This window comes from Euleptes europaea, chromosome 2 (genome assembly GCF_029931775.1).
Source record: "Euleptes europaea isolate rEulEur1 chromosome 2, rEulEur1.hap1, whole genome shotgun sequence".
In the NCBI taxonomy this organism is placed as follows: domain Eukaryota; kingdom Metazoa; phylum Chordata; class Lepidosauria; order Squamata; family Sphaerodactylidae; genus Euleptes; species Euleptes europaea.
In genome coordinates this window covers 135,221,532-135,231,200 of record NC_079313.1, presented here as the reverse complement: position 1 = coordinate 135,231,200, position 9,669 = coordinate 135,221,532, and the positions used below count along the sequence as shown (strand labels likewise).

Sequence of the window (9,669 nt, the reverse complement as noted above, 5' to 3'; positions counted from 1 at the left end):
TGGACTCTATGGCATTGAAGTCCTTCCCCTCTCCAAACCCCGCCCTCCTCAGGCTCCCCCCACCCCAAATATCCAGGTATTTCCCAACCCGGACCTGGCAACCCTAAATTAGCTGCGCAAACAAAAGTCTGAGGTTTTTCCTCGTTGCATCCAAATTGTAGACCTTGCTCCTCTCCCAGTGGAAATACCAGCTGCCCTTTTCTGCTCCTTTAAGGGGCTGGTGAAGATATTTTTGTTTCGGTTGGCTTCTGGTTGGGTCATCCCCCTCGCCTCTAGATTCGTTTAGAAAGATGTTTTATTACTACTAGAGGTTTTGACAAGACAGGCATGTTTTTACTGTCACATTGGTGTGATATTAACAGCTCTCTTTGCCTATTGTGCTAGCTCAGAAAGCCTGTTAAGAGACCCTAATACTAACTGGCAAAGTCTGAAACAAAAAAACATACCTATTCTCTACAGTATCAGAGGAGCATGCCCATTATATTAGGTGCTGCGGAAGACTGGCAGGATGGTGCTGCTGCAGTCATGTTTGTGGGCTTCCTAGAGGCACCTGGTTGGCCACTGTGTGAACTGGACTTGATGGACCTTGGTCTGATCCACCATGGCCCTTCTTATGTTCTTAAGTACTAACCAGGGCCGACCCTGCTTAGATTCTGGGATTTGCTGAGATCGGGTTAGCTGGAGCCCATCTACATCAGGGCTGGGTCAAAGTGACAGTACTACTTTAATCCAGCTTTCCTGTACATGCTAGTTACAGTCAATGGACGAGCTGCATCAGAAACCAGATACAGACAACAGACTGCCCAAGAAGAAGATGGGGAGGGGCTGTGGCTCAGTGGTAGAGCATCTGCTCAGCATGCAGAAGGTCCCAGGTTCAATCCCTGGCATCTCCAGTTAAAGGGACCGGGCAAGTAGGTGATGTGAAAGATCTCTGCCTGAGACCCTGGAGAGCCCCTGCCGGTCTGAGTAGACAATACTGACTTTGAAGGACCAAGGGTCTGATTCAGTATGAGGCAGCTTCACGTGTTCATGATAAGCTCATCCCAGATGGTCCCTTAGGATTTTGAATGCCTTTATCTTAAATGAGTACAAGAACCTGTCATCAAGGAGTCATTAAACAGACAAATGGCTTTTTGGCTCCTGCAGGCGCCAAGAGATTCTCCGCCAATGCCTGCAGCAGCAAAAGTTTTCCAAGCTAGTCTTTTGGTGATTCCTTCGGCACTTGTCTTTATATGACGCGATCAACAGCTATTATGAAAATGTGTCAAGCGGGTGCATTGACCCGGTTCCTGCTCACGAAGGAGAACTGGTTCATATCCAAAATAAATGTAAGCACTGTAAAGAGACAGGGATTTGATGCCTGACTGAGATAAGGAGATAACATATACATTCATGTTTACACTTGTGAGTATTTCCTCTGCCTACGGATTATTAACACAGACTTTCAAGAAATCTAATTAAGGGGAAGAGGTGTCGAAAGCGGTTTCCTCTGTAATAAATCAAAGACCGTACAAAGATTTGTTTCTGTATGTCTTATTAGGTTTGGAACAACTCAGAAAATGCTTGGCCTATCCATGTATGGGACACGTCCCTCATGGCCAAACTGACCTTCCAGAGGACATAGACAACCCTGTGTGTGTTAAGTGCCATCAAGTTGCTTCTGACTCATGGCGACCCTATGAATCAACATCCTCCAAAATATTGTCGAAGGCTTTCACGGTCAGAGTTCATTGGTTCTTGTGGGTTATCCGGGCTGTTTAACCGTGGTCTTGGTATTTTCTTTCCTGACATTTCGCCAGCAGCTGTGGCAGGCATCTTCAGAGGAGTAACACTGAAGGACAGTGTCTCTCAGTGTCAAGTGTGTAGGAAGAGTAATATATAGTCAGAAAGGGGTTGGGTTGAGCTGAATCATTGTCCTGCAAAAAGTATCAAAGGTAATGTGCTAATCATTGTCCTGTAAGTATCAAGATAATGTGCTAATGAGGGTGTGGTATGTTAATATGGAACCATTGTATCCTGAAGTGATCTGTTAATGTGTGAAATCCAAAGCTAATCTGCATGGCTATTGTTGACTGTAGTCTTTGTTAGTCTGGAGGTTTTCAGGACAGGAAGCCAAGCCTTATTCATTCTTAAACTCTCTTCTTTTCTTTTAAAGTTGTGCTGATGTTTATGAATTTCAATGGCTTCTCTGTGCTATCTGACAAAATAGTTGGTGGAATTGTCCTATCTTTGACAGCCTTGCTCAGGTCTTGCAAATTGAGGGCTGTGGCTTCCTTTATTGAGTCCATCCATCTCTTGTTGGGTTTTCCTCTTTTCCTGCTGTCCTCAACTTTTCCTAGCATGATGGTTTTTTTCTGGTGACTCTTGTCTTCTCATAATGTGACCAAAGTAGGACAGCCTCAGTTTAGTCATTTTAGCTTCTAGGGCCAGTTCAGGCTTGATTTGATATATAACCCACTGATTTTATTTTTTTTAGCGGTCCAGGGTATCCGTAACACTCTCCTCCAACACCACATTTCAAAGGAATCTACTTTCTTCCTATCAGCTTTCGTCACTGTCCAGCTTTCACACCCATACATAGTAATAGGGAATATGATGGCATGAATTAACCTAGTCTTGGTTGCCAGTGACACATCCTTACACTTCAGAATCTTTTCCAGCTCCTTCATGTCTGCCCTTCCCAGTCTCAATCTCAATACACAACCCTATGACATTTTATATATACAACGCAGTCCATTTATAGCCTATGCACAGGGATCCCCAACATGGTGCCAGTCGGCCTCATAATGCCAACCAACACTTTTCCTGGCCCCCATCAAGTGTTTTAAAAACTGGGTGGTGCTTTTGCCCAGCAGGGCTTCTGATCAGCGGTATGTATGCAAATATTTTATGTATGCAAATATTTAAATATGCAAATATTTTAAAACAGCATGTTCATTTTAAAAGGCATCCTGAAGCAGAGCTTCTGCCTGAAATGTTGAAGAGTTACTATTAGAGTTATGCATAACCTCACTCCCGGACATTGTGGTTGGCTCCGCGTCCTGCAGCAGCCATTTTGTGTCTTCGCCAACCATGCTGTGTCAGAATTTGAAAGGTGCCTGCAGGCTAGTAAAGGTTGAGGACCCCTGGCCTATACCGACACAGGCCTCTTTCTGCATACTAATCTTTCTGACATAGGGTTGCCAGGTGGGTGGTTTCGGCAGGCAATTGCCCTCTAATCCACCCAGCTACTCTGGAGCAGCGATCATGTGTGCGCGCAGCTGCGAGCACATGATACCACTTCCAGGTTTATACCTGGAAGCACGGGTGCTTTAGCACTCAGACCCCCCAAATGTCATAGCTCCACTGTACACTGCATTGGTCAGGCTGCACCTGGAGTCCTGTGTGCAGTTCTGGAGGCCTCACTTAAAAAAGGATATGGAGAGAATCGAGTGGGTGCAGAGGAGAGCGACGAAGAGGATCAGGGGCCTGGAGACCAAGCCCTGTGAGGAAAGGCTGAGGGAGTTGGGAATATTTAGTCCGGAGAAGAGGAGGTTGAGGGGGGACATGATTGCTCTCTTGAAGTATTTGAAGGGCTGTCACTTAGAGGAGGGCAGGAGGAGGAAGAGGAGGAAGAGGCAGAAGAAGAAGAGTTGGTTTTTATATGCCAACTTTCTCTACCACTTAAGGGAGACTCAAACCGGCTTACAATCACCTTCCCTTCCCCTCCCAGCAACAGACACCCTGTGAGGTAGGTGGGGCTGAGAGAGCTCTAACAGAGCTGTAACTTGCCCAAGGTCACCCAGCTGGCTTCGTGTGTAGGAGTGGGGAAACAAATCCAGTTCACCAGATTAGCCTCCGCTGCTCATGTGGAGGAGTGGGGAATCAAACCAAGTTCTCCAGATCAGAATTCACCGCTCCAAACCACCGCTCTTAACCACTACACTACGCTGGAGCTGTTCCTGTTGGCAGCAGAGGATAGGACTTGCAATAATGGGTTTAAATTGTGGGAGGAAAGGTGTATGTAAAGTCCCGTCAAGTCGCAGCCCACTTAGGGCGACTCCTTTTTGGGGTTTTCATGGCAAGACACTAACAGAGGTGGTTTGCCAGTGCCTTCCTCTGCACAGCAACCCTGGTATTCCTTGGTGGTCTCCCATCCAAAGACTAACCAGGGCTGACCCTGCTTAGCTTCTGAGATCTGACAAGGTCAGGCTAGCCTGGGCCATCCAGGTCAGGGCCTGGGAGGAAAGGTACCGGCTGGATTAGGAAAAAATGTTTATAGTAAGAGTTGTTTGACAGTGGAACCGGCTGCCTAGGGAGGTGGTGAGCTCCCCTTCACTGGCAGCCTTTAAGCAGAGGCTGGACAAGCACTGGTCAGGGATGCTCTAGGCTGATCCTGCATTGAGCAGGGGGTTGGACTAGATGGCCTCTATGGCCCCTTCCAACTCTATGATTTTATGATTCTTTGATAAGTGACATCAAACCCGTGCATGCGGCCGCCCTGCCCTGCCTCCTAAAAACTCCCCCCGATCAAGAGGGGGGACCTGGCAACCCTATTCTGACATGACATTCCACATGTATGGGATGAAACCTTATGTAATGATGTAATTGACTTATGTAATTGACTTCGGAAATTGGAGTCCTAAAGGGAAAGAAAGAGAAGAGAAGAGAAGAGAAGAGAAGAGAAGAGAAGAGAAGAGAAGAGAAGAGAAGAGAAGAGAGGGCTGGCAAGGTGCATGCTGATTGGTTGCGGAGAGAGAGACTGCTGATTGGGTGAAGAAGAAAATAAAGCCAAGTGGAGGGGCCATTGATGAGGCAGGTTGAGGGAGATTCTGAAAATGGGTGGAGAAAGAGAAAGGTTTTAAGGGAAAAGTCTGAAATTCTTAGCTTGGTAGACAAATATATGAGTGAGAATTCATATGTGGAATACAGTAAAGCATTTACACAAAAGAATGACAGCTTTAGAAATGGAACAACAACTAAAATCGGAAGAATTAAAGATTAGAGCTAGGGTTGAGGATGAACACACACAATACTGAGTTCTCAATTATATAATAATGGTTATTTAGTTAAAATTAACTAAATAACCATTGCTATATAAATGCGATGGAAAAGTTGAGGGCAGCAGGAAAAGAGGAAAACCCAACAAGAGATGGATGGACTCAATAAAGGAAGCTTTCAATTTGCAAGATCTGAGCAAGGCTGTCAAAGATAGGACATTTTGGAGGACTCAATAAAGGAAGCCTTCAATTTGCAAGATCTGAGCAAGGCTGTCAAAGATAGGACATTTTGGAGGACTTTCATTCATAGGGTCGCCATGAGTTGGAAGCGACTTGACGGCACTTAACACACACACACACACACATATAAATGCAAGGATGTGTTACTGGCGACCAAGATCAAGTCAATTCATGCCATAGTATTCCCCTTTTCTATGCATGGGTGTGAGGAAAACTGACAGGAAGTTGATTCCTTTGAAATGTGGTGTTGGAGGAGAGTTTTATGGATACTGTGTACAGCCAAAAAGACAAATCAGTGGATTCTAGATAAAGTCAAGCCTGAACTTTCCCTAGAAGCTAAAATGACTAAACTGGTGCTATTGTACTTTGGTCACATTATGAGAAGACAAGAGTCACTGGAAAAGACAATCATGCTAGGAAAAGTTGAGGGCAGCAGGAAAAGACTGTAGGCAGTTCATGAGAGGGAAGGCATCTTCTGGGCATGGAGTAGGGGTCACTGGGGGTGTGTGGGGGAGGTAGTTGTGAATTTCCTGCATTGTGCAGGGGGTTGGACTAGATGACCCTGGTGGTCCCTTCCAACTCTATGATTCTATGGAGACCCAACATGAGATGGATCAACAACATGAGATGGGAGTTGGACTAGATGGCCTGTATGGCCCCTTCCAACTCTATGATTCTATAAAGGAAGCATGCAAGACCTGAGCAAGGCTGTTAACGATAGATTTTTGGAGGAGGTTAATTCATAGGGTCACCATGAGTCGGAAGTGACTTGATGGCACTTAACACGCACATGTACACTTATATACAAGTATACGTATTTATTATTTTAGTAATAAAATAATTCTAGTAAAGATTCTAGTAAAGAAGCCTGTTGACAAAAGGCATAGGGAATTTTTAGTTGAGCAGGAAAAGAGGAAGACCCAACATGAGATGGATCGTGTCTTTAAAGGAAGCCATGGCCCTCAACTTTCAAGAACAGATCAAGATTGTTAATGATAGGCACATAAGAAAGGCCATGCTGGATCAGACCAAGGTCCATCAAGTCCAGCAGTCTGTTCACACAGTGGCCAACCAGGGGCCTCCAGGAAGCCCACAAGCAAGACGACTGCAGCAGCATTGTCCTGCCCGTGTCCCAAAGCACCTAATATAATAGGCATGCTATTCCCACGGATTACTGTGTTTAATAAGGAGGATGTGGGGAAGCGAATTTGAGGATATGGGACTTTATACACACACACACACATATATATATATATGCCAATAGACATACGTGTTCCGGTTTGGTGTTGGGGCTCCCTCCACCAGAGAAGCTTCCAGATTTCCTTACTACAGTTCCAATTGCTTCACATCGTCGGTCTTTTCTTTTAGCTCGTCTAAATGCCTTTCCATCTATGGTCATGTTGGGCAGATTTAGTGGGATACCTTACCCAGATAGTCTCTGCTTATGCAATACGGGCGAAATTGACTTTGGACCACTTGATGCTCCGTTGTCCTCGCTGGTCTCAGGACAGAGAGGTTTTTATTGCTCCAATTCTTACTAGCTTGAACCTCCCTTCACATGCCTGGGTGTTGTCATTTTTGCTTGGCGATTTAAACAATGGTTTGGTAACATCGAATATGGCTCGTTTTTTGGCCAGAGTGGTTGCACTTAAGAAGAAAGAACTTTGCCTACCTCTGGCAACTTTTAGTCAGTTCGCTCCGCCCCTAGTTTATTTTAGCTAGGAATTTTATCTGTCGGGCTGACGCCTGGTTTTTAGCACTGTTAATTTAATATTGTTTTATGTTTACTACGTTTTGTTTCCTATCCTTCGTGTTCTCCTCCCTCCCTCTTTCCTTGGTCCAAGACATCTGCGGTTATAGACCTAATAAATTATAAAATTATTATAAATTATATATGCCAAGTCGTGTGTGTGTGTATATATATATATACTGTTTTTAATAAGAAGGATGTGGGGAAGCGAATTTGAGGATATGGGACTTCATATGAAGTTCTGGAAGACATTGGTTCATAGGATCGCCATGAGTTGGAAGTGACTTGATGGCTCTTAAACCCCGCCCCCAGTAAAATATATTTTCCTTTTACTTGCACTGTTGGCCTTGGGCTTACTTTTATCTCTTAGTGACTGGAATGGCCCTTCTTTCTCCTTCCCATTTTGTCTTTCAGCAGCTCTCTTCTATTCCTTGCTGAGTTCACATGCTCTCGTCTATTACCCTCTCCAGTTTAAGATCTGTACCACCATAAAAGGACAAGAGGGAAAGTGAGAGGGAAAAAGCACCAGGCCAACCTGGCTTAGAACTTAAAAAAAAAAAAAAACCTTGGAGACTTCTTTCCCAGGGTCCAAGAGAAAATCTGGCAGGTCAAGAACAAACAGTGAAAACCCCACAAATCTAATCTGTTTTGCACATTCTGTAGGGGTAAGGTAAATGGGTGGTGGTGGGCGGACAGAATCCAGCGGTTAGAGAAAAATTACAAGTTTTGTTGAATTCCCCCCACCCCCTTAGTTACAAGTGTAATGGTACGGCTACAGACCTGGCAGTCAGCACCATTAAACTCAGTAGGTTATTTCTGAGAAAGTGTGCATAATTGGGCTGGATACCGCGTCCAGATGCAACTTGTGATGCTCTTTAAGTGTTTCCAATCCCTTCCAAAACTGGGAACTTGCGGGGGGGGGGGGAATGTTCAGTGCATTCAAGAGTCAGGGGGAGCAATCAGACGTCAGTGGAAAAACCTAACTCACAGGGAAGGGGCAAGATGAAGCGTGGGCGTAAGTAGAAAAATCCTTTGCTTCGTCCTCTTTCCTGGCTCCAGACACTGTCTGCTTCTAAAGTAGATGTTGCTGACCTTTTGCTGTCGGTTGCAAAATCAGCATACATTCCAAGGCACAGACACGCATCCTCCATTCCCATCTGAACGACGTCTTCAGGGAATCCAGCCTAGCACCAAATGTTCCCTGTGTTTTACCTGTGATTATTGTTGAAGAGCCAGCATGGTGTAGTGGTTAAGAGTGGTGGTTTGGAGTGGAGGACTCTCATCTGGAGAATTGGGTTTGATTCCCCACTCCTCCACGTGAGCGGCAAAGGCTAATCTGGTGAACCGGGTTGGTTTCCCCATTCCTGCACACGAAGCCAGCTGGGTGACCTTGGGCTAGTCACACTCTCTCAGCCCCACCTACCTCACAGGGTGTCTGTTGTGGGGAGAGGAAGGGAAAGTGATTGTAAGCTGGTTTGATTCTTCCTTAAGTGGTAGAGAAAGTCGGCATATAAAAACCAACTCTTCTTCTTTATTCACTTTATATACATTCCACCTTTCTCCCCAATGGGACCCAAAGCAACTTACATTGTTTTCCTCTGCTCTGTTTGATCCTCACAACAACACCCTGTGAGGTCAGTTAGGCAGAGAATGTGTGACCGGCCCAAGGTCATCCAGCAAGCTTCCATGACATGAGTGGGGATTTGAACCTGAGTCTCCCAGATCCTAGTCTGGACAATTTAACTACTACACGATGCTGCCTCAGAAGCAGCTTTGCTGGAGGGGTTTTGCATTAACATGTCTAAACCTGTGTATGGCCTGGGCTTTTAAAAAAGGCACACCGGGAACTGGTTACAAAGATTTAGCAAATTTTTTATATATATATATAATTTTTCCAGACAGTGGATTGGTCACACACAAGCCCTAACATGGCTTGGGACCAGGGTATCTGAAGGACCATCTTCTCCCATATGTTCCTGCCCTGCGATTAAGATCACAGGAAAAGACTCTCCTGACTGTCTTGTCAATCAAAGAAGCTCGTTTGGTGGGTACAGGAAAGAGGGTCTTTTCGGTGTCAGCCCCACAAATATGGAACAATCTCCCCATGGTTGAATTTACCATCAAGTCCTGAATCGTTTAAAATATTGGTTTTCACGTATTTTACCAATGTTGTCAACCACCTTGAGCTCCATAAGGAAGACTGGCAGCTGATGTTTTAACTAAGTACATTAAATAAACACTGATATTTTCCAGCAACTCGTGTTTTTGAAACAGAAAGCCGAAAGTATGTTGTCAAAATAACCAATAAATAACTGCTAAGCACATAGAAGCCTGCAGCACCCAAGGTGGTCTCTGTCTGGGAAGCCAAGCTGCAACCACAGCTGAGCAAAGAACCAAGGCTTATCAGCCAGAGAGATCATTGGTAATAGTCTAAGCTAGGGGTGTCGAACTCAATTGTTTCGAGGGCCAAATAGGACATAAATGTCACTTGGTTGGGCTGGGCAACGCTTTGCCAGCCCAGATTGAGAGTGGGGTTTATGGCTGCATCAACTGGCTTGCAGGCCAGATAAGAGCTCTCAAGGGGCTGGATCCAGCCCGCAGGCCTTGATACCCCTAAGCCGCACACCCCCAGCAGAGCCATCCAGCAGCCAAATGGGTACACAAAAGGGGAGGGGCTGTGGCTCAGTGGGAGAGCATCTG

At 45.4% G+C, this 9,669-nt stretch overlaps 1 non-coding gene across 1 annotated transcript; it reads left to right on the top strand.

Annotated features, from left to right (window-relative positions):
- The first annotated feature begins 821 nt into the window (after nt 1–821).
- On the top strand, nt 822–893 carry TRNAA-AGC (transfer RNA alanine (anticodon AGC)). The gene has a single exon. It is a non-coding gene; the product is annotated as a tRNA-Ala (tRNA).
- The last annotated feature ends 8,776 nt before the right edge of the window (nt 894–9,669 follow it).